This window comes from Corvus moneduloides, chromosome 1 (genome assembly GCF_009650955.1).
Source record: "Corvus moneduloides isolate bCorMon1 chromosome 1, bCorMon1.pri, whole genome shotgun sequence".
Classification (NCBI taxonomy): Eukaryota; Metazoa; Chordata; class Aves; order Passeriformes; family Corvidae; genus Corvus; species Corvus moneduloides.
In genome coordinates this window covers 105,189,935-105,211,247 of record NC_045476.1, presented here as the reverse complement: position 1 = coordinate 105,211,247, position 21,313 = coordinate 105,189,935, and the positions used below count along the sequence as shown (strand labels likewise).

Here is a 21,313-nt window from a genome sequence, read left to right as displayed (position 1 = left end):
AATCTCAGTTTTTATTCTTTCCTCCTGGGATTGTGCTGCTTTCATCTTGCTTACCTTCATCCAGAAGCAAAAGAACAGAGGGGTTAAATAAAACCCTCAAGAAGCAAAAACCCAAAGGGGTTAAATAAAACCCACACAAAATTTGCACCAGACATAGCTATATATCACAACTCACCTGTAATCTACTCCAAAGCATTCTTTACCAACTTGTGTAGTGAGTTGGCTTGACACTTTATTCAATAGGATGATATCATTGAGTGATTTAAACTGAAACAGAATAGAATTGTGTAAAGCACAACTCTAGGCCCATATATTTATCACTGTCTGGTCCAGAATTGAAAGTGAGAAAAAGATTGGAAAAAAATTTCAGTGTTTCCAGAAGTTTTTCAGAAGTTTCAGTAGCTTCTGAAAATTAGAAGCAAAAACCTCAATATTTAAATAGTTGCCTGGGCGCAAGTTACCCATCTGCACACTGCAGCACCTGGTGGAGTCGCCAGAAGCTTTGCATCAAGTCCCAGGTATCACATGTCAAATATAAAATAGTTTTCCTCTCTAGGAATCAACTTTTCAGAACATAGGCACTTCCCAATATTGAAGTCTTGGATCTTGTTAAAGAGGATACAGACAAGAGACATGTTAGATTTTTCACTTGCAGACTGCTTCCTGACGAATAGGAAGTACTTTCATATGAACCACTGCTGAAATGTGTTTTGGAAATGATTCCCTTGAGAACAACAATTTGAGAGCTGGTAAAAATGATGAGATAATAAATCAAAATAACTTCTGATACCCAGATTGTCAAAGGATGAACTGAAGCTCTGACAAACAGATATCAGTCACGTTTCCAGAGTAAGAGAGATCCCACCTAGCTAAAATTGTACCTTCTCCTCTTTCTTTGGGTTCTTTGACTTGGTGGTATTCCACAAATATCAGCTGTGCCTGAAAATAGAGAATTTGGGATGTTCATAGAATCATTAATTTCACAGACATCACTAATTATTGATTATTCTTAGGCACATGGGAAAAAGAAGAATTTCTTCCCTGGAGAAGTTAGATGTTCCATAAATTTTGATTTCAAATGAACAAAATATCTTTTTTTGTGCTGCTCTTAACTAATGGTACCCATTTTATATGGAACAATAAATGAAGCATTGAAAATAATTCATTTGCTATCAAGACCACAAAATCACTTTATTACTTGGAGATTTTTCTGGAATAATGGGTATGAAAAACTCACAAATTTGCTGCCATAGCTCTATTACTCCATAACACACTTTGCAAGAGATAGGAAGAAAAGCTTTAAATAGCATGCACTATGTCATTTGAAAACTAAAACTTGACAGAGGAAGAAGTCCATAAGACAGGGTTTTATACAAGTTTTAGAAACTTGTTGAAGTTCCTAATTTAACTGTAGCCTTTCTTCAGCAGTAAAATCAAGTTCAAAGAGGACCTTAGAAACCCAGCTCAATTTTGTTCTCAGCAAAACCTGGAGGAGGTCAAAGAAGCATTTTTCTTTAGTCAGATCTTTAAGAACAAATCACAGTGTAATGGAAAGATGTTTAACAGGCAAGGAAATTCACTAGAACTTTACACATATCTTAATAAAAAGAATAAGATTTTAACAGGAACTTGTCATATTTTGCATCTGTGAGGGAACAACAACAGAAAAAAGACCAATTTTGAAAGTGCCATCAAACAGAGGCTTTCAAAGTGATCTAGCATTTAAGAGTCTGTTCTATTGGAAGATTCACCCAGCTAGCTCTATGTCTCTTTTCTACAGATCTGTGAGTCCTAGAATTTGACCAAATTTTCAGAAGAAAGAAAGGCATGCTTTTTTCTCCTTTATTGTACAGTATTTTGATTTTGGTTATCTTTTTATCCTTTCCCTCTGAGTACTTTCCCTCATTAGTTACAAGGTAAGTAGACCTAGCAAGCATAAATATACTTTAAAATTGTTGAGCAGCCTATTTGCTGCCTTTTAGTTTACTCTTCAGTACCACCTTTTTGATATATACTTACTGCTAAACTATTGACTTAGGTGATTAAATCGAAATTGTTGGTAAGATACTATTTAGCTTATGTGTAAACTATGCTCATGTCTTAATGGTTCCCTCATTTCTCTTCCAATTTTCAGTTGCTCAATGAAATCGTGTTTTGGCTCTTTGATCTTCAAATTTCCCTTCAAGCCCTGTAATTTCTCTATTACTTGTCAGACAGGATAGTGTTTCTACTGTCTTCTTGTTTAGTAATATGTATGAATATGGACTTGCTTCAGGTAAATTGGTAACGTTGAACGTATGAATGTTTTTACTGTTTTGAAAGAAAAAAGAGGGCACCACCTTTTTTTTCTCATAACTTTCTTTATCAATGGAATTTTAAGGAACTAACTTTTATACTGTGGGAAATAGCAGTTCTTACTTGATGTGTGGGAATAATTGTTTGAATTTATTCCTACAAGGTTCTCATCAGGAATTATCAGACCTGAATGGCACTACCAGAATGACAGTAGCAGAGGCAGTCCACTGTGAAGGATTTGACAACCATTTTTACAAGCTGACAGCTGAAAGAAAGGCCACCAGGTAGAAAGACATACAACTGACTTGAAATGGAGATCTGGTGTGCCAGATGATTTTGAAAAGTCACCACTGGATAGGGATGAAAAATCTGGAATAAAGAAAAAAATATCATGCATGAAGACAAATATAAAATATCATTCTATGGTAGTTTGTGGCTGAATAATAATTGCTAGCGAGTTCTGAAAAGATGGCCAGTGATGGCTCAAATTCCACTCATTGATTACTTGCCTGGGAGACATATCTCTTTTTTAGTTCTACTCAGTGGTAGCTGACTTGCTGGGATGGATCCATTTTGATTTTTTAAATCGATCTCTTGTACAACTGCCACTGTATACAGTAGATTGCAATAATACTCTTTGTCTCAGGAAATGGGGTTGAAGGTAGGTAGGATTGGTACCCTGGAGGTAGGTCAGCCAGCCTTCTCAGAAAGATGGTGTCAAATATTAGTTTCTTCAGTCCTTGAGGTCTGCAAAGAATATTAAGCCTCTAGCAAGGGAAGGTTCTTAGATGTAATCTTAGAGATTACGAACCAAATATTTAATTTGTGTACAGGAAATTCCTAAATGGTATAAAAGGAATTTGATGTGACTTCGGGATTCACCACATCAGACCTGAGAGGCACTTTCATATCATGCAGAGGCTGCAGGAGTTGCTATGTATAGCTCGAGGGACACCAGCTGTGCCCTACATAGAACTCATGTCACCAGGCTACTCAGCGATGCTGTAATGTGCTCACAAATGGCTTTATTTATGGGCATAGTGATAATCTTCTACAGACTGGACACGCCCCAGAAATGTGCACTCACAGCCCAGAGAGCCAATCCTATCCTGGGCTGCATCCCAAGCGGTATGGCCAGCAGGGCGAGGGAGGGGATTCTGCCCCCTTGCTCTGGTGAGACCCCACCTGGAATGCTGCATCCAGCTTTGGGGTCCCCAGCTCAGAAAAGACATGGACCTGTTGGATCAAGCCCAGAAGAGGGCAACCAAGAAGATTAGAGTGCTGGAGCACCTTTCCTATGAGGACAAGATTAGAGAATTTGGATTGTTCATTCTGGAGAAGAGAAGACTTTGGGGTGACCTAATTGTGGTATCCCAGTATCTAAAGGGGAACGCCCTACAAGAGAGATGGAAAAGAACATTTTAGAAGGCTATATAGTGACAGGACAAGAGGGAATATCTTTAAACTGAAAGGGGGTAGGTTTAGAGTAGATATTAGGATTATTCTTGATTGTGAGGATTGCAAGGCACTGGAACAGCTTGCTCAGAGAAGATGTGGATGTCCCATCCCTGGAAGTGCTCAAGGCCAGGTTGGATGGGGCCCTGAGCAAGCTGGTCTAATAAAAGGTGTCCTTGTCCATGGCAGTGGGGTTGGAACTAGATGATCTTTAAGGTCCCTTCCAATCCAAGCCATTCTATAATTCCATAATTGTTGAAGATGTCCAGAATTTATTCAGTATTACAGAAGCTCAGGATTCCCTGTTTCAGCTGACATAGTAGCTTTCATAGCCTGTCTTGGCTTGCCTTGGGTAAAGTGACAGCATCTCCAAATCCCATTTGCTATTGACTAAGCAGCGGAGGAGCCAGATGACCTCTATCAGCTGTTCCTGAGACATGCCGAAGAATGCAAATATCACCTTTGTAGGTGCAGGATTCATAAGTCCTCCTCTTGTTGACAGCATGGAGATATGGATGCTATGCATGACAGCACATCAGAGCTTTTCTGATCTAAACTTGTACAAGCCTTGCCATCTGACCAGACAAAAATCCATCAATTGTTCAAGCAAGCAGAAAGTGCTCAGTGTTTAGCCATGAAAAGATAGCAAAAATACTTACATAGACAGTGTACTTTATACCTTTGTGAGACTCCCAAAAGGGCACCCCACCACCTTTGATGGTAGATTTTTCTCATGATTTCCTCCAGACTGCCTGTTACCCAGGTTTGGCTTTAGCTGATTTCAAACCCGTCCTAGCGGTATATCCATTGTCAGCATTGTGCATGTACATCTGAGGGGAGGGAGCAAGCAAAGAGGGAAAGCACCCAAGGGGAAGGCCATCAGTTTGCAGAAGTCTAATATCCTCAGGACGATCACTAAGGCAAGCAGATAAATTAAAAACCTTTCCCAGCCAGCATTCTCCTGAGGGGCTGTCCGTGCCTGCCCCCCTCCTGCTGCTCATCATACTTCACTGTTGCAAGCAGCAGGCAGCCCTGAGACGCCTGTCTCTGTGGAGGCCTGTTGAAAGGGCTCATCCTTTCCAGCGTGGCAGTGTGTTGTTTATTTATGGTGCTGGTGCTGCAGCAGGCGTGGGGCCTCTGCAAAAGAACACACGGCTCTGTAAGATAATAAAACAGCCAGAAGGCTTTCTGTGTGTTTGTGTCACAAAAGGCTCTTCAGAGAGGAACAGTTTTAGTGTCTGAGGAATGAAGTGCTATTTCAGAATCTGGAGGCTGCAGGTTCTTTTAACAATGGAATGTTCTGTCCATATTTTTCATGTAATAAAAAGAGCAGCACAATATGCCTCCTTGCTTGCCTAGAGACCATTTGAAATTTTTAATGCTTAAACCAGAGAGAGAAAGAGCATGGAGTTCATTGCCAGGTTGACATGAACACAGAAATACTTCTTCTCTCTTCCCTGGGGACTGAAAGGTATGATGGAAAAGACTTTCAAAAGAATTGTGGTTGGGAGGATGAATTGGGGAGTTGATAGTCAAGATCTAACTCTAGCCGGATGCAGTTTCAGATACCAGATTAGCATGGCATGGGTTTGCCTCCTACTTGACTACTTCAGTTGAAAGGTATTTATGATTTTAATCCTAAATCTAAGAAATTAGGTTTTTGCTTTTTTTTAAGTATATTGTTTTTGTCCAGACCACATTAGATTATCTGTTGCAGCAGCCAGTTGAGATTCCTAGTTTTAAAGAAAAGGAGATACAAATATTTTTTATCATAGTATTGCAAAAACTTTTTGTTAAGATATTTTGGGTTGAATGTTCATTCCATTATTTGCTGAAAGTTGGACTATTTCCTATGTGAATGCTGGTCACCCAACCATTCTGCATGGACTCTCACATTTTCAGTTTCCAAATCAATTCACATGGCACGTCAGAGAGGCTCTGGACATTTTGGTAAATAACATGATTGGTGCTGCTCATCAGCATCCTGGTTTTAAGGCTTGTTGCACACTGTGAACAAAATACTTTCGTTTATGTTTACAGAGTTTGTTTTACAACTTAGGCTAAAAAATACATTTATATCAAAGCATATGCTTTGCAATAATGGAACAAAGGTACAAAAATAGATTGAAAAACTACTGTAAGTTATTACAGTTATACTCAAGTGTGAGGATTTTCCTTGCATACACCAACTTGACATGTAAGGTACAGTATCGAATCTCCACACCCTGCGCCACTGACTGCAAACCTTAGAGAAAAGTACATCTTTTCAACTCCAGCTGTCCAGAATCACACAGTACATATGCTTGGGAATTTCTATCCTCTCAAGATGGATTAACCTCTTTCTTTTTATTTTAGATTTATATGACTTAAATTTGTTATGATTTGATGCTAGGGCATGGCATCACATGGTTTGGTGAAATATATTAATTCTCCTCTTCTTTCCACGTTAATATTACTGTTAGATACCTCAATGAGGTAATTGCTGACTTCAGACTACACTCTACTGACTGCTGCCTCTGCCTAAGGTGCATAACTTTATGAGTCGTATGTGAGGAACAATATTCATGTCCTGTCTCATTACAAAATGTATGCTTTTTCTTTTGATACATACCTCTCTAGTTTATTTGCATTTCTTAGTCATTATATATCTGAGATATTTGTTTCAATTATTTTCAAAAGGACTTTTTTCCTAGAGATTATGGGTTTATTTCATTCATGGTTATAATTTCAAAGAGGAAGTGCTGTTTGTGAAGTTAATAGCCATGTGTTTGATCAGCTTCTTTATTTTATGTATAAAACTGGGTGACTTAATTTTGAATAAGCTTCCCAATGCAGCCATCAAAATAGCTAGAAGGGCATAAGTTACTTTTATTTTTTGAAAACAAACTGCTATGGTTTATAAATCTCCATACTATAAAACCATCAGGTAATGAGGAATAAGCAAAGACTAAGAGAAGAATTATATTTTTATGTTAAAAACATTATTATTATTATAATAAATCATGAACTGGAGGGAGAAAAGCAGTTCTTATTTTAATGTAGCTCTGAGGAAGAGATGCTGTATTGATAATGCAGGTGAATGGAATCCAGTGTTATATGGGTAATGGTTGTCCAAGTCTCTGCAGCTTCCTCTTAACTGTGTTTATAACACCTCAGGCTGTGAAGACTTAGCTTTGAATAGTTTATTCATTTCAACACCTATTCAGCTTATGGAATACCTGAGGAAACCGTGAGACAGAACTGGTCATATTATTTCCAGTACGTAATACTTGATATGAATTTTCTCCGCTTTGTGCATCATTCCTGCTTTTCTTTGTGGAAAAGTTCTTTAAATGACAACACAGTGTGCATTTGAGGCATCCTGGTCCTCTTCCGTTTCTGTACTATAGAATACAGGCTTTATATCTAAACAAATATCTGTGAAATGGAGAAGTGACTCATTTGACAAAAAGCATGAAAGCATTTGAGAGGTACTAGATAAAAAATTTAGGCAAGGACAAGGAGAAAGTCATCATCTGCATCACACGTCTAGTGGAGTGGCATGATCCTCCCAATCCATTTGCATAATTGAAATATTTTCTCCATGATCGTAACTTCTTCACTCTAACCACTGGTAGCTGAAAAACAGCAAAAATACCTGAAATGACCCAATATGCAATCTCTGTGAGTGCCTAGCAGGCTGCCTGGTAACTGTAAAGGTAGGCTTCATAGGAAAAGGAATTACAGTCTTAAGCTGAAGCACAACGGTTTTCTAATGTTGCGTCCAATTCCCTTCACCTCAACACACGAAATTTTGATTATTTTATTTACTAATTATTCTATTTGCAGTCTTTGAGACCAGTTCCCAAAGAGAGAATGAGCTGGTCAACTATGCACCAGGCAAAGAGAGGTTAAGGAGACAACTTCAAAATTGTGACTATATTAAATTTTACTATATACAATTGAGACTTTTAGGGAAAGTTGTTTATATTCTAGGGTAAGCAGAGATACTATAAAATATTTTCCACTCAAGTGTTAACAAGACTGAAATTTCTCTGATCTCAGTTTCTCTGAGTAACAAAACCCTTTGCTAACTCTCTTTACTATGAGAAAAAGAACTCTTTACTCTTGACTTGATCTCTGGGATATTTGAAACCAGGATTTTAAAGATTAGTTTAAGAAATTCTTGTACGTGATCATTTAATTTTTTTTGAAATTATGTAAAGTCCTCTTGTAGTTTCCATCTTCGATTTATTGAAACAATACATAAAGCAAATATAGGAATAATGGGCTTATACAGAATTTCCATCCTTCAATTTTACAAGATTTAATCCAGCAAGACAAATCTATTTATACCACAGACTAACTTCATATATTGCACTGCTGCAGAAATCAATAGTCTGTGGCTATGAAAGCAAAAGAGAAGCCCTGTTAATTCATTAGCAGGTCTAGGTTACATCTTAGTGTGGTCAGTCTACATTAATACTCTCTGGAAGTGAATCAGAAAGAGTAGTCTCTGTAGGACACCAGACTGCAGTTGGCAAAGAAAGAAATGTTTTCATTTTCGGATAAACATCTCAATTGCATCTCTAACAATGAGCCTGTGACTGAAAGATGTAGGAGCTGAAGAAGTCAAAGGAAGCCTTGTTCACTCTTTATGACTTCTCTTATCAGGTACAGCTTGCCTTCTTGATGGAGCAGTAAGAGCATTTCCTCCCATTTCAATGTACTTTAACACGTACCGAAATCTAGAGGAGCCCTTTCATAGTTCTCTCTTCCTGCACCCTTCCCAAATATGCAAGTGAAAATTGTGTATGTAATATATTAATTTCCTGCTATTTTTCTGTTGGCATTTTTCTATAATAAGCATCTAGTCGGAAGAGTGGCTATTTTCCTGAAGTGCCAGCTCTGGGAGATTATGTGTTATGATTTAGATGATAATTCTAAGGTTGGCAGTGAGCATGGGAAGTAATGCATACTTCGTATAATGATAGTTGTCTTATTTTTTGGTCAGCAGATGTAAAATTTCTTGCTAAAAATCAATGAAAAGGCAATGGGAATGTTTATTTTCTGTTCCTTTTACTCTTTCAAAGATTAAAGCTAAAATCAATTATTATTTTTAAATAGGAATTCCACTCAAAGAAAATGTGAGGAAATTATGTAATTTACCTATGAATACATAATTCAATACAGACCTTGATTTTAAGTAGCTATAATTGGTACTTCAGGTACAGAGTACTTCAGGTGATGCACATTCTGAAGCAAAAGCCAAAACCCTGGTCAAAAGACTCTTTGGCCAGAATATTTTTTTCTTTGCGTGTTTTAGTGTCACAATTGCACACCTTTTCTAAATAGCACTGTGGTGAAAGTTTGGCATCTCACATCCTCCTAGAAGGCGTATCAAACTGGCGGCTGTGATGGGTATGACATTGACAGCATGTAGCCATGTCTAGACATATCTCTTCCAAGCAGTCTTGATAGTGTTATTTAACCTGCTTTGCAGTCATGTAAAACTCAGACTGAGTATTTATTTGGCCTACTGATTCTAGCCCAGGAAGGTGAAAAAAATACATAGGCTCACATAACTACTGCAGCAATGTTGTCAACTTTCTAAAACATAAATCTGAATTCTTTTTAGACATGAACAAGTCCAAAAATAAAAATTTATTAGGTACTGCATATATAAGTGGAAAATCAGAAGTCTTTGGGATTTTTTCATCTTTAAATAAAGCTGTGAAATACTGTCTATTAACATGCGTTAAATTACATGTATTATGAATACTTTGTAGATTTTGCTCTTTTGATGATGAAATGCCTAGTGCTTCTTGTTGACTTGCGTTGTACAGGTTTATATGTTTTTATGACATATTGTTACTCCTAAATTATGATAATTCTGACCTAGAACAAGAGAAGATCCCTTGTGTAAGATGTAATTGGAACTACCAGCTGCTGTCTCTAGACTTATTGCTTTGTCACGGATTTGCATAGCTCTTCTGTTGGAAAGTACTACTGCCTTCTCATTTTAAGTTGAATTGTATTTTTCCACATTCACTTCATGACCAGTTCCACAACAGCAGGTTTGGCACTGTGTATAATATGGTGCAGAAATGGAAATAAATTTTGGTTAGAGAAATTTTCAAACTGGAAAATTATTACAAGAAAAATAGCAACAAATTGAATATCAGATCCCAGACTACTACATCTATCTTCAATGGAGAAGTGTGCTGATCTTTGGAGAACTTATCACCTGTAGCTGGACTACCTACAAGTCTTTCTACTCTTCTTGCATTTCAGCCCAAACTTGTGTTGGAATAACAATGTATTGTGTTTCTATAATTTCTGACAGTACAGTACCCTAATGCTTTAAATTGTATTTCTATGCCACTGACTTTGGTATCTTATATTGAGTGAACAAATGCTATTTTCAATATTAGTAGAGCATTAAAGATATAGAATTAAGAGAAAATAGCATAGTATTTTTTAAAAATAGGATAATTTATTTGTTTACCCAGAGGAAGATATCTTTAAAGATACAGATTTGTACTTGCTTGTCTAATTTTACTTGCTCTACTGCAGAGAATAATTTGGCCAAAATAGTTTTAGAGTAATCAGGATTATTTTTATTAATACCGTATTTAACTCTAGGCATAATGAATAGCTATGCCTTGCTTATCAGTAAAAAAATTACATTTATTCTGTGGCAATCCAAGAATGACTTTCAGAAGAGTTTGATATTTCTATTAAGGAAAAGAAACAAATACATATGAATCTATAGCAGTGGGTATAAAACTTGATGGCAAAGAGAAAAAGTATAAAGAGACACTTAAGAGCAATATAAGAGTTTGTGAAGATGCATAAATTCACAGCCTTGAACAGTATTTTAGTGGTCAAAATGCAATTCTTCAATAATTAAAACATTACTTGGCAGATAATTTCAGCAAATTATCGTTGCAAACTAAAACCACAGTAATTTTATTTGTAATTTGCAGGTCAAATTTACAGAAAAGAATATTTAACCTGAAAAGAAAATGGCCTAGCAAAATGAAGGAGCCTCAGCCTCAGAGCAATGTGCATGTCTGCTTGCATATATTTAACTCCTCACAGTTACACTTCATTCACAAAAGGAAATAACTAGCATGATAGATTTGATATGTAAAGGTTTTCAAATGGGTTGGTATGCAAAAGTTTTCAAAAACCTGTATTATGCCTTCATTTTGAATGAATTGCTCTACAAGTCCTCTCCTCAAGCACAGCCTTTTGAATTTCTCAGTAAACAAGGGTCCATGGGACAAAGGATGGGGCTAGAGGTGCATCTTTGCAAAGCCACTGTTGATGGTTCCCTGACATGTGCTGTCCTGGTTTTATAAATTAGAAATCTGGTCATTTCAGATTAGTCTCTAAGCAATGCTAGCTGTCTCCCTTTCTGTTGGGGTTCCTCCCCTCTGATGTGGGGCCCTGGGAGAGGGGCCCCGGGGTGGAGGCACAGGATTTCCCTACTTCCTGGTCAACCTTGTTCTCCATCGATTGTTTTGTGTTCCCCTGCTCGGCAAGGACCCTCTGGTCCCGTGATTGCTACAGTTCTTCGGCAAGTCACCAGCCATGCTGCTGGAGAATAAACATCTCTCTGAAAACATCTACCAAGAATCGGTCCTTATATTTCTTTTCCACAGGCCTCGCTGTATATACGTGTTGTAGGAATCCCCACTACAGCACCTTTCTAACACTTCCAAGATGCTTTGAAGCTTTTTCATAATTTTATTTGTAACGTTACTGCAGAAAGGCACACATAACTGACTATGGCAATGAAAATATTGCCTTTTATTTACTAACAAACTAGATGTTGTCTCCTTTGATTAAAAAAAAATCTTTTGACTCAAAATCAAAGTAAAGCTAAAATACCTTTGCTTCTAAATTTCCAAGTTAAAAGCAAAAATGTTATATAGGGAAGTGTCTCTTCTGTGGATGTGAACTCCTTCTTCTCTTTGGGTTACAAGTGTTTTGCTGTTGTCTCTCCTAATCATGAACAGGAGATTGGTGTTGTAAGAAAGTGAAGTTATGGGAGAAAAACTTTTGGGGGATGTCTGCTTACTTCATATTGATATTCATATCCTTCACACACATTTTCCAAAGCATTCATCTAAATTATATGCTCAAAATGAACAGGGGAAATACAGTCACAAAGAGAACCACTGGATGGAGCTGTTTGTTGTGACTTTTATTTTATATTTTACTTTGGGATATTAGATCCCTGTAGGTGCAAACAAACTACCCTCAGGGAAAAAAAAAAAAAAAAACAATGAAGTACAAATAACAGAGGAAATATACAGAAAATTAATCAGAACCCTGGACCTAATTAGACAAACTGTTGAATGGAGACAGCTTGACTGAAAGGGACAGTATACTAGGAAACTGTAAATAAAGCTGAGAAGTAAAATTCCCCTCAATTATTGCAGTAATATCCTATTCAGGTTTATCTCTGGATGTTTAGTGCTTGAGAGGTTGTGTTTGCATGTATTTTTCTCTTCTGCTTTAAAAACAATAAAACACTTGCAATTTAGTGAAACAGACACCTTTTATTTATAACTGAGAAATGAATGATTGTAACAATAATGAATGATACATTTTCAAAACATCACTAGAACTCCAATAGACTTGCCCAGGTTTTCTTCAGATGCTATAAGTTGTTTAAAATAAAAAGGCAAAATCTGTGAAATGCAGCAACAAACTCTTAATCATATGCTCATTACTACTTTGGGAATTTTTGACTTTTGTACTTCTAATGCTTGGAAGTGCTAGAATGATTTCTAAGTTCATGAAAGTGGTGGTGGTGGTGTATACAGGGGAAATATAATTCCTTTATTCATTTGTTTCATCCATCTCAGAGCAAAATGCAGGAATATAATTGTTCTGAAAGACAGAGGAAAAACCTTAGTAGAACCTCTAGACAAATTCAGTTTATTGGATTTCTCCTGAAGTTGTTCAAAAACCCCAAGAATTAAATGAGAAATTTAATGAAATTCTTAAAGTGGTAAGTTAATTCCCACCACAATAAATACTGAAGCTTTAAAAAAGGTGTGAAAGAGCAAGTATTGAAAAATAAAACTATCAGAAGGATAGTTCAGAGAGGTGTTAATGGTAATTATAGATGAGAAAAACTAAACCCTAAAACCAGAGAGCTTTCAGTTGAAAGCATCTAATGCTTTTTTCAGGGAAGATAAAATTAAAATAAAAAGAACCTCATTAAGGGGTTAGCATCAAGCTATGGAACCGCAAAAATATGATAGTCATTGTCCATATGATTATTGTACCTTTTGATAAGAGGGAGTCATAAAACACAAGATGAAAAAAATGAAAAAATATGCCTTTGAAGAGATCTATAAAATATTTATTGAAATTCCTTCTGTGTACTCAAGAAAGTACACAGGGCTAGTGGCAGAGATTAAATGTTCAGCATCTACATTGAGATATGTTGGGGTTTTAATGTACTGAATATTGATTGTGTGATGAGTCCTAGAAGTTTGTTTCCTGCAGTTTCTCACAAGGGGAGGGAGAAACTAAAACATCACAGAAGATTCATGTACATAAAGTAGGGTGTTAATGGCTTTGTTGAAAGGAGAATCTTCTCTTCAGTCTGTGCACATCACTAATAATGTCTAAAAGCCCATCAGAACTGCTGAACTTTTTTTTCATGAGGGTTGAGAAGTCTGAGACTCAGTTTATGTTTACTTTTAGCATGGGAGCTTTCAAATAAAACGCTGGGCTCTAAAGGAGTATCTTAAGACAAGGACTTTTCTTCTGCTTTAGGTCATCTTTTCAGCACTTGGGAAATAAAAATTCTGTTTCAGTAAGAATGTACAGTTGAAGAAAATGAATAACTGGCATGGGTTGCAAATAATAAAAGTATAAGAAAATCATAGTTGATCTCAGGCTGATATTCCTGGTCTAGTCGCAGAGCTTTACCAACACAACTTCCTTTGCACCTATGATCCATTCAAATAAAAAATCTCACAAAATCCACAATTGTCTTGGCATTTTCTCAAGCTTAAAAACTGAAATGATGTGAGAAAAAATGGCCAGCCCCTTCACTTCAAAGTAATTTTTATTTGGTAAATCCATTGGCAAAGAAGTCTGTTCTGCAAGCTGTTGCTCTCAGAAGCTGCAAGTTGAATTTGGCCTGCGTGAGTGCTTCAGGCCATCTGAAATATTTTAGTCACTGGATCTTGTATCATCTTCCATGAATCATTTGGACTACGCAAAATTAGCTTTTATGGTTGAGCAGACGTCAGGCCCCACAGTAGTCTACTGTCACAGTGAGGGAATAAAGGATGCAGCTCTACGAGGTAGATGGGGAGCTCACTTGTAGTGGTGACACATTGTTTCCATTGCTCCCCATCCACAACGTCCTGTTGTTCCCTTTTGCCACAGCCAAGGTGATTCTGTAGGACAGGAACTTAGAAAGTGATGCTGCATACCTCTAGGTGGTTCAAAAGATGACAGATCTTATGGAGGGAGCAATCCTATGAACAAAAATGAGAATTACAAAATGTCTGTTGACTAATTCAATAAAGTAGGGAGCCTGCATAAACCATAAACAGGTTAACTAGGGTTCTATCTATTGTTGGTTTTATTTTAAAAAGTAGGATCCTTTTTTATTTCTCTTCCAATATTTTTAAATTCAAGAATTTAAAATTTCCAGATGTTGACCTATGCCAATAATGACACTCAGTATGCTGTGGCACACATATCAACAATCCTTCCTGTGCTGACATGAGCAATGTTTTCACAAGTAGGAAAATGATCTGTTCACTCACACATCTGTTTCCAAACACCACTTTGAAAAATCATGGTTGAAAATCTATTTTCAACATGAAAATGATGCTAAAAGTACTTTTTTGGAAGGAAAAACTTTTACAGGAAATAATTTTTGCTGTTTCTGACAATGAAGGACATCACTAGGCCAGCTGTTTGTTCTCTTTGGTCAAAGTTAAACTAGAATGGAAATTCCAGTAAGGCTTGCTGATTTTTCTACAGTGTCTTGGGGTGACTTGATGTTGTATTCCCTATTGCTGCACTGTGCCCAGAAATTAGTATATATGCTTTTCTATGCCTTTAAACTGAGCCTGAGAGGGGAGAGAGAAAAGTGTACTTTTTCAAAGCAGTTTATTTAGTTTATTTTCATGTTCTGAAGACACAGAGATAAACCCTGTCTACTTCTGCAGAGCCGGGGGGGGGGGGGGTGGAGGGCGGAGAAGCAGCTTCTTTGCTTTCCAGCCAGCTTTCGGCCAGTTTTAAGCTCCTTTTCATCCAGAGAGTTGAACTTTTGTTTTCCTGGGACTTCGGTTTTTTTCCCCCTTTTTCTCTGCTGGGCTGTTTCAACGTCAGAATATATCTGGAGGAATTTCCACCGAGGCCTTGGCCCTGGAGGTGGGCCCACCACCCTGTCCCAGCTCCAAGGAGGGAGAGAGAGAGACTATGGAAGGACTCTGAAATTTCCCCAGGTTTTTCTCTCCACAGCAAGAGGTTTTATTATGCAGCATTATTATTCTTTTCCTGTGTGTTTATTAAATAAATAGTTTTTATCTCTTTCGCTTTCCTTCGAGGAAAATTCAATTTTTCCCAAACCTGGTGGGGGAGGGCTGGCTGTAGCCTGCCTTCTCTCAGAGGATATATTTCTAAATTTGGCCAAACCAGTACATACAAAAAATGCATTAACCTATTTCAATTGAGATTCTGGTGAGCAATAGTCAAAAAAAAAAAAAAAGTAGTGGAAATTTCCTTACAAATGCTACAGTGAAACAATATGCATAGATTTTGTGGTGGAATATTTCTGTATGCTGACCTAGAGTCTACACGGTCTGTAAGTACATGTCCACAGGTCCTCTGCATGAGTGGAGGGGCACCACACACTTATCTTAAATATCTTCTCACTGGAGATATCCTTGCAGTGTAGTCTACCAGCTAAGCTGTTCTGTAGTCCATGTCAGCCATAATTTGCTGGCCGATCAACTAAAAAAAATACATCTCTGTCCAACTGGCTTATTTTGACTAAGTGGCTAATGAGCTATTCAGTAAACTGTTGAATTTTCAGACTCTCAAACCAAATTGAATACTACAAAATAGCTTCAATCACTTTCCCTGAGAGAGGCATACATTTGTGCCAGGAGCTGAATGCAGTTCTCAGTAAAACAATAAAGCGATGTAAAGTTATAGGACTTGCTAACTCCATCAGTCACACCTGCACTAAAATGACCCATTGCTCACTCATGCAGAGATTTAAATGTCTTAGTAGATATTACTGTCACTCATTTTTTGATAAGTCCTCCTGGCAAGCAAAAAAAGGTCCTGCTTATAGATCATTTCTCTCTTCCACAGGCTACAATATACTTTTCTTTATAAGCAGGAAAACGGGGGAAACAAACAGTAACCGACTCATGTTGGCTGTTGAAGACTTGAAATATTGGTGCCTCCTTTACTTGAGCTGTTCAGCCTGCAAAAAAAGAGAAGACTTGGTTGTTTAATTCACTTCTCTATGTTCAACTGCTCTGTGATGCTCATTATTAAAGAAAAAAGAAAAAGGAAGCTGATGAAATAAAAAAAAAAATCCAGCAGCCAGGAATCACATTTTTTAATCAGGTTTCTGTAGACATACATAAAGCAGGGAGAGCCAGAAAAAGCGAAATTTCCTTCTGTCCCATTTCACAAAACAACCCAGAAATCCAGTGAGTATAGACCTTTTTTTGTTCATTTTCTGATGATTTTTATGCTATAGAGCATTGTTTAAAACATAAGTTTTTATATTTTTATAATTTATTTACAAATCAAGATATTTATTTCATAATTGATCTGAAAAACATGAGACACTATCCAGGCCAAAAATATTTTAAGTACTCAAAATGGTATATATTCTTTCTTCATTGACTGAGGATAATTTGAAAATATCTATGTTCACATATAGTATAAAAACATACAGTATAAAGTTAAGAATCAAATCTCACACTGGATGTGTGAGATTTTATTAAATCCCGTTTTTTCCTGGATCTGTGTGACATAGTTAAGCAAATTTTGTAAACGTTTCCTGAGTCATTAGTCTATATTTATCAAACCTATACTTACTACAGAATGACACATGTTCATGAAAGATCTGGAAAGGAAACCCAAAGAACTTTGTGACACAACTTATTGTTGATGGTAAGCTCTTCAGTATAGCATTCATATTCATATTCAAGAAAGCTGACAATGAAGGATTACAGAAATGTTATGCAACTAAGTGCCTGGGTGGTAGTAGGGAATATAAAGGTCAACATATACAAAGGTAAAATAAGACAGGCAAGAGAAACCTCCCTCTGCATCCACATCTACCTTTATGCATGCAGTGGTGGTCATGCATTTTTTTCCTCTGCAGAGAAATCGTGGTGTTTTGACATATAGTTTCGCATAAGCACTGGCTCAAGAATGGTTATAAAAGTAAAACAAGTTAGAGTGATTCAGAAAGCAATAGGTAACAAAGCAGAAAACCTGTCTGAGTATACTCAGCAGGGCCCCATCTTGAAAATTGTGTGCTATTTGTTCCCTTTTTGTTAAAAGACATATACTAGATCTTAAAAAGACACCAAAAAAAGCACTAAAGTTCACCCTGTACTCTTACAATCCATGGTGAAATGAGATAATCCTTTCTTCCAATTCATCCTTTGGAAAAGAACATCTGAAATTTAAATTTCTGGGAAAAGTTTGGCTTTCTTTTTCCAGTAGCACTTCCTGACTTAATCTTAGAGAAATCTTAGAAAAAGTACTTGATGTTCTTACTTCTTTCTCTTTTAAAGAAAGTAGGAGACTAGATGATTCATTTTTCTGGGACTTATCTAAAGTCCTTTGTATAAACTAGCTAAAAGCTAATATGACATTCCTGATGTTCTTGAAGTAAAAATTACTAGAAAAATGTTAAACACTATTAACTCAAATACTAGAGATTTCAAGAAGAGAGTGAGGAATGCAAAATCAATTTAAAAAATAACCTAGCAAATTTTGACTGGTGTAAGCTATGATGTCTATTTGTACTTCAGAAAGGACAAACACTAAGGATTCTTGAAATTTAAGCTGAAAACCTCTCTGCCACCAAAGCAAAAAAAAAAGAGGCTAAAATAGCAGTCAACTGTTACTTTTACACTTACAGAAATATCTCCTTAGAGAATACAGCCCTGTTTTCAGCTTTGCTGGTACCATCATAAAAAAACCTCCAAACCAACAAACAAACTCAAAGACAGAAGTGAGAAATGCAGTTCTGGTATTTCTGCCTTTCCTTGTGCAGTTGTATTGAAAATGCGTTAACCATTCTGTCCCATACTACCACACCTGAATTCCAGCTTTTTAAAGAGTATCAGACAAATATATGATCTCTACTTGGGAAACTGCATGAGAACAGAATCTTTTGTTCAAAGTTCTACAGGTTAGAGACATTGCACCTTTTCATTTTTACATATGAAAACCAAATATCTTTATAGGAATTTTAGTTTACTTAGCTGTTTAAAACATTTACATATTCATGTAATTTTTTTTTTTTTTTGAAAACTCGGTGGAAAAACTTGACATTATTGTAAAAGGAATAGAAAGATTCTGTCTTGGGTATGAATATGTGAGTTTTGGTGATGTGAAAACCTCTGGCTGCATATCTAGAGACATCATTTGCCCCACAGCATTTCAATGAAAATAAAATAACCAATCATGTTATTCTGTAATGTACTTTTGTTGCTATAATTACATATAAGGAAGAATAAATAATGTCAAATAATTTTTGTTCTCAAATATAATAGCTATACCAGAAATAACTATCAAACTAAAATGCACTGACTTGATGTCAAAGTACAACATCAGTTGGTTTTAGGCAAAGTTTTTGCAACATCTACAATCCAAGGAAAGAGAGGTTCAGATGAGATAAGAGTAAAAAAGATTCTAAAATACTGATACTTTAATATAAATTTTAATATAATATAAAAGACAAAAATGAAAACATGATCACATTACTACTTGAAAATGTAACCATGATTGTGTACTACTGCATTTTTGTATTTATATTCAATTTAATCTTAATTCATATTTATGGGATTGTTTTTCTCTGTTATGAAAATACTTCAATTTTACATCACATTGTTTTTAACATGAAAATAAGACATTAATTTCTTCCCATTTTTATACTTGACAACGATGAACAGCAGTTTCACACAGAGCAGTTCTAATTCCTCTACTGAAATTACCTATTCCAGCTACCTGGCATGGCTACAAAGGGAATATGCTCTTGCTTTTGTGTCTCGACAGCTGTGGATATTGCTGATGATGTCCAATCTGCCTATCTGTCATAATGATATGCATACTAAATAACTAAATGTTCACAAGTAAGCATCAAAAATTCTTATTGAAATTCCAGAGATTTATTAAGTTAAAAAATTTGTTCAATAGGAATATTTATACATATACTTCTTTTTTGTTCAGAATATCTCCTTCCCCATTTTTATGTTTACTGTTTTTCCTCTTGACAAGTCTGTATTTTAAAAATTTATAGTAATTTGAATTCTTAATTCCTGGGTGCAGAATGTAGTTATAAATGGCATTTTGTCTGTCATTTCATGTGTTTTATTCTTAGTGCTGGTTTATTCATTAGCTAATCCATTGTGTGTGTTCCTGTGCAATGTCATTGCTTTGAGCTAAAACAATGTTTTTAGAGTTAGAAAATAAACAGGGTATATATTGATTGAAAAGTGAATCCTTCCTCTTTTCTGTGAGTGGACAGTAAATGAAGAGTGATTTTAGCTGTGGTTTGTTTTGTTCTGGGTAGAACAGTTGCTCTGTTGCGTCTAAGCCTCACTTAGCAGGAAATCTCCCCACTAGCAACTTAAAAGTCTTTCATGGTTCTGATATAAAGGTTAGTTTCCTCCTTCAAAGGCTAGGCAGATGCTGAGAGTCCGGATGATATGAGTCAATAATCTTATAGCATATTTTTTCTTTTTCTGTAATACCCAAGTGCTAAATGCTTGTTGTTGCTGTTGTTTGGGGTTTTTTGTTTGCTTGTTTATTTTTGTTTTGTTTCCCTGAATAAGCATCATGAACATTTGTTTATTTTTATGGTGTCTCATAGCCATTTCAGAGTTCATGGGCCAGAATAATTAGAGTCCAGACACAGGATTGGAATGACCTTGTGTACCATGCATTTTCCATTTGCAGAGCTGATTGAGAGAAATGGCTATGACTGAGGACCACTTACGGATCATGGCAATCAAACATGTGAGCTGGACCCAGGATATCCTGAGGCTAAAGGAAAGAATTCCTGAGAAATTTGCCTTGGAGTGATTAAAATACAATGTTTGCAGACAATTACTTTCTCACTGAAAAGGTAGGTTTACTGGTAATAGAGCTTGACAGGCACTTGCTTTTGCCAGTGATTATGAACCTGCAACATATGGCCAGATGTACTCACTTCGTGTTCACTTGCTGCAATGATTGAAAAATTAATTCTGAAATCCAAAGACCTGCAACTGACAGTTTGCTAATGATGAGTGATGTGGCTATACCAAATTGTCTAAAAAAATATTTATTGAATTCTGGTCTTCTGATTTATGTCTTTATGTCTACTGAAATACTGCTTTTTACAGTGTCACTGTGTATATTGCCAAAGTGATTCTGGTCCTGTTCAATGAAGCTGTGTTTTTATATTTTTAATTAATGTAAATTGTATTATATCATATTGGAATTTACACAGGAGGGACTGAGAGCAATGTATTTTGGTTAAAGATATTCAGTATTTAATCAGACCATACTAAAAATATATAAAGAACTTCATTCCCTAAGTTTACAATCCAGTTGTTAATCATCAAAGCTATTCAGTTTTCTTGGCTTCTTTATTTTTTCCCAAAACAACTTTTAATATATCCACTTATTTTTAATTTCAGCTCTCTTTTACCATGTGAGTAGGACAGTGAATATGATCTAAAGTTCTTATTGCCATCACAGTGTTATTACAGGTGTTACTGTTATCCTAGGTAAGACTCTTGCTTTGAGTAAGATAGTTTTATATACTGAACAGAAAATAAAAAAATATGAATAATGTCTATGCTTGAACCATAATGGAAATCTGTCATGCTCTGGTAGTGGAAAATGAGGACTCTCCCTGACATGAATGCACCTAAGATTAATGCACTAAAGGTAAGATTAATAACCTGAATTTTTATGCTGAGAAGGCAAGGTACCACTGTAGCATCAGCAACTCCTGCCCCAGATTCCCTAGACAGCTACTGAAGAGTTATGTCCCCTCCGAACACTGAAAGGAAAGGCAGCAGCATGATAGGAACCTGTTTTACAGAAGAGGCCAGGGACACTACACTGGATGGCAATCTGGAGCCTGAGTCAGTATGATACCATTGCAGAGAAGGGAAAACCCCTCCCTGGAATGAACAGTCTTCTGTTCTAGGGAGCCTTGGCAACACCTGAGCTGGAGCGCTTTGTCCTGTGCAGCAAGTGAGAATAGGCAGAGCTCTAAGAAATGTGATGTATTGGATTTGCGTGGCCAGGTTTTGGTAGTGTGGCTACAGAGGTGGCT

At 36.5% G+C, this 21,313-nt stretch overlaps 1 protein-coding gene across 6 annotated transcripts in view; it reads left to right on the top strand.

The window, feature by feature from the left end:
• Positions 1–20,823, top strand: part of SOCS6 (suppressor of cytokine signaling 6) — a 120,836-nt gene extending 100,013 nt beyond the window's left edge. For 4 of the 6 annotated variants that reach the window (XR_004242394.1, XR_004242388.1, XR_004242389.1 and 1 more), the window contains one exon: positions 19,942–20,823. The gene's annotated coding sequence lies outside the window, so the exon portion shown is untranslated. Of the gene's footprint in view, positions 1–2,458; positions 2,580–19,941 lie in introns of all 6 variants that reach the window. The other 2 variants (XR_004242395.1, XR_004242392.1) reach the window with 2 other exon arrangements.
• The last annotated feature ends 490 nt before the right edge of the window (positions 20,824–21,313 follow it).